Here is a 4455-nt window from a genome sequence, read left to right as displayed (position 1 = left end):
TTTTTTCTAAAACAAACAATACAAAAAATTATATTTTTAATTTTTTTTTATGTCTTCTCATTATTATTTTTTTTTATTACACATAAAAAGTAATTTCACAAAAGAAAGACGGTTGCATGAACATATTTCATGTTTAATTATATATGTTTATATGTATATATATATATATGTTTATATAAAGCATGAAAAAACCTTTTACCGAATGTTTCTTTTGTTATATTTATTATTTAAAACAGTGGTGGATTTTTTTTTAAATTATTGCAATAATTTTGTATTAAATAGTACTACAGAGTGCGACATAGCAGACTATTTGCGATGACTGTGAAGCCATTATCTTATCTGACCCATTTTACGTTTACCTTACCGTATCGTGTACAAATAGCTATACCTAAATAGCATTCGGTAGAATTTTTGGAAAATTGTCCTACACGAGAAAAATTTTTTGGTCATAAATTATTTGGAAAACTTCATTCTAGTTGCATACATAATATGATAGTTTCCGAGTTTAATGTCAATATTATATTTTTCTGAGTATTTATTCACGTTTTTAATTTAAATTATTCTCGATTATTTAGAATATCTTCACTATATATCCAATCACTATATTCAATATATTATATTGATACAGATCAACAAATAATTTCTTATTGGCATAAAATTCCTATCAATATTTTATATTACCCATAAAACATTTTAAATATTTATGTAGTTTTTAATTTTTACTATAATTTTTTACTATAATTTGTCACTATAATTATAAATCACAGAAATAATAATCCAAGTCAATACCTAATTAAACTAGATTTTTGTGTAAATACATAAGTAAGAATAGATATCAACATCTTATCATATATAATGTAAATTACATTTAATTAGTTTGATAAATAAATAGAGACAGAATACACTAAAAAATGTATTACACTAAAAAATAATTTTACAATGTATAGAAATAAAAAATAAAAATATTTTAATATTGCTTTTGATATGCAATTATCATTATTTTTTACAACCTGCAGACATCTAAGCACTTTATCGTGCATTGTGAAATGCATAAAGCCATATTACAACGTGCAGCTATTGTCATTATCTTATCTTTATCATATTTTAAAAATATACACGTTATCTTTGCTATAATTTCATATTTAGAAAAGTATACTTTATATAAGATGTACTTTGTCTCTAATTCTCTCCATACCTGATCATCTCCTTTTAGAAAAGATTTATTTCAGAATAAGAATTTACCTATGTATTTTTTTTAGTAATTTTCCGAATTAATCGATTATTATTATACAAATAGATGATCTTATTCTTGTACTTGCAACCACGCAGTTAATATCTTCTTTTTCAATCGCACGTTGCTGATATTTAGTAACCAGAATTCAAAAATATATCTTCTATCCGTATATCTATCTGATTATCTGTACTGTCTTTATCCGAAATCTGCTAACGAAAACAGTCGTTAAACATCGTTCAACATCGTAAGTCAATAAGCAGATTTTCGCGCGACCTGTTCAACACTGCTGCTTATTTACAATCATTCCCATCGTCCACGCACTTCCTTTCAGCCGGACCACAGCCTCTCATCGTCGCATCGACGCCCACGCAGTCGATCGGCAACCACGACGCGTTCTCCAACGATCTTTCAGCCCACTCGCGAACCCGAGCTTCTCTGGTTCCAGGTGGCGTATCGGTGCTCACCTGCCAGCACATAATTTTTACCTGCGATCCTCCACCAGATCGGGGACCAGCCCGACCAATCGGCGTGCCCGACCCTGGAGCCCCACGCTCGGCGTTCGTTCTATCTTTCAAGAGAAGGTACGCCTCGAATAGCTCGCTCAGCTCGAACTTAGTTCAGAAATTTCACTGTACGCAATAAACAGACGAGTGAACCGATTGTCCTGTCTGCGCATATTGCGCCGCGTGACCGTGCGCCTTGCGAGTGAATCGCGTTTTCTTTGGAACGTCGACAACAGTTCTGCGGATCAGGTGAGTGTTCGTTGCGCCAACGCAAGACGCCTCCTGGTCTTGGTTGATGACGCGGGATCGAATGATCGGCAACGCGATCGGTCAAGATGGCTCCAATCTCATCAAGGATTCCTTGACACGCTAAGTTAGGACAAGACGTTGATCGTTTGATACCGGAATGTTATCTTATCATTGTAAACTATTTTATATTGCGTCGCATGATCGTCGATCGCGATATTTCCCGATTGCTTTGTTAAAAATCGAATTTATCGTAGTTCATGATATTTCAGTCATTGCAAAGAACTTTTCTCTTTCTCTTCTTTCCTTATTTAAGGTTGTATAAAACTTATTTCTATTGTTCTGCGTTTATTCGCAACTGTTAATGTTTTAAATTAACACGCGGACTGATCTTTGTTTATTAAAGTTTCCTTAATGTGTGTGTCAACAGGATAAAATACACGTTCAAAGAAACTTGGAGTCAGCTGCGATCTGTGTTTTCTTGTCAGCATTTTTCTTATCTATAAAACCTTGATGCTAAAGGACATCATAATTTATGACATCACAATCAAAATACTCAGAATTTAACGAATGTTAGAGCATAATTAATTGTATGTGGTAAAAAAATTCATATCCTCAAAATTATATCTCGATACAAAGCAGTGACGTGTTTCAAAAAGTTTTACATTATTTACGCACATTGTAGTCACGGATTCTCGTTATCGATTTTATGATTATGGTGATTAGTCATATCGAAAAACCGATGAATCAATTACGAGCAATATTTCATGTTATTATAAAGTTAAATATTCCTAGCAAATATGAAATTGATGTTATTGATAAAATCCATTTTTCTTGAAATTTAAAGCATATTAATTTAACAATTAAGCTGACATTATTTGTTATCATTTTGACAACAAATAACATCAGCTTGTTTGCTGGATTAAAGTGTTTCAAGTCTTAAGAAATAGATCGATTCCAAGGTTACGAAGTGCTTTGAAAGCATATTCCGATCGCCATTAAATTACACGATCGGCAGAAAATGCACTTGAGTCATCCTCATTTCCGATTCCATCCTTCAGGCGCACGCTAACGTGACCTGGAAAACATTGGTCGTCGAATGCAAATTCCGGTCGCGAAGATATCGCGTCGGTGCGACGCAACGCGTCGCGTCGCGAGCTAGTCGCGGAATTCTCTTGGTGCTCGGTACATTCGCGTATCGCGCATAGAAATTCATTTGTCACTCGCTTGTAACGCAATTCACTCGGTTGTTGACTGTCGACGGAATGTCGCGTGTATTCAATGACCTCACCGTATATTTTTAGGCTTATATACAAGACCGTTCGAATCCACGTCGATCAGTCAGAAGGATTTCGGCCTCTGTCTCATTGACTTTCACAAAACTTTCCATAAGACTCGAGCTCACATATCGAGCGAGAAAATCGGTAAACTCTTTGTAAATTGCGCTATCAGGTCGTATGATTGCTTGCGCAAAATCGAAGCGTGACGTTTTAAAAGCATTAACTGGTCTTTATCATTCTTTTGCGTTATCTTAGATACGAAATTTATATTTTGTTGAAAAATAATTTCCGAATTAACTAATACTTTAAATTTTATCTTACCTAAAATAGAACAAGTATTTTTATAATTTTATTATCATTTATTTCATTTATTTAATTATGTTAGTTATATTATTTATTTTATTTATCATATGCAATTTATAATATGCAATTATAATTGATACGTAACATCCCTTAATTTATATGCTAAATGCGATTTGCAAACGTGGACAATCATTTAAATAAACAAACCGGTTATATAAAGAACTTGAAATATCATCTGCTACGCACGTGTTAACTCGCAGTAGTAGTGAATAACCACAAACAAAGAGTCTGATGATTATTCTGATCATGATGGATAAAGTCGATCCATTAATTTGGTTTTTTTTTTATCACACTGTCCAATGTCGTTCCGCCCATTTTATTTAGATATATAGAATTATATAGAATTATTATTTAGATATTGAAACTAAATTATTGGGTTGTCCGGAAAGTTCGTGCCGCAAAAGATTTAAATTTAATAAATGTATACTAAAATTTAAATCTTCTGCGTTTCAATTTTCCTTCAAAACCGGCACGAACTTTCCGGACAACCCAATAAAAATTTCACATTTTATATTTTCAAAGATGTCATTATTCATTATTTATCAATATTGCTTTTAGCTTAAACTCTTCTGCACAAAATTTAACGTTGTCTGACACGATGCACTACATGTACGCGATGTAGTTCGACTGGCAATATTATTATTTCGCTATACTATAATAATCTTTCGGATTGTACCATTGCGCAATGGCAAGGTCAGTGTCCATCTGTAGAATCTATTTTTACGTATAAGAAGCGCGATTCATGTGCCTCTGTCGAGTCTGATTGTGAAAACGGATGAATGCGAGATGATGATCAAGGTGTTGACACATTACTATAAAATTATCAAAT

At 33.1% G+C, this 4455-nt stretch overlaps 1 protein-coding gene across 2 annotated transcripts in view; it reads left to right on the top strand.

Annotated features, from left to right (window-relative positions):
* Positions 1-1739: 1739 nt before the first annotated feature.
* LOC108694055 (protein artichoke) overlaps positions 1740-4455 on the top strand; it is an 18805-nt gene continuing 16089 nt past the window's right edge. The window contains exon 1 of one of the 2 annotated variants that reach the window (XM_018203308.1): positions 1740-1815. The gene's annotated coding sequence lies outside the window, so the exon portion shown is untranslated. Of the gene's footprint in view, positions 1816-1841; positions 1987-4455 lie in introns of those variants that run through there. The other variant, XM_018203307.1, reaches the window with a different exon arrangement.

Source organism: Atta colombica, unplaced genomic scaffold, assembly GCF_001594045.1.
Source record: "Atta colombica isolate Treedump-2 unplaced genomic scaffold, Acol1.0 scaffold112, whole genome shotgun sequence".
Classification (NCBI taxonomy): domain Eukaryota; kingdom Metazoa; phylum Arthropoda; class Insecta; order Hymenoptera; family Formicidae; genus Atta; species Atta colombica.
Note: the sequence above shows the minus strand (reverse complement) of the source record. Positions and strands in the feature narration are given on the sequence as shown.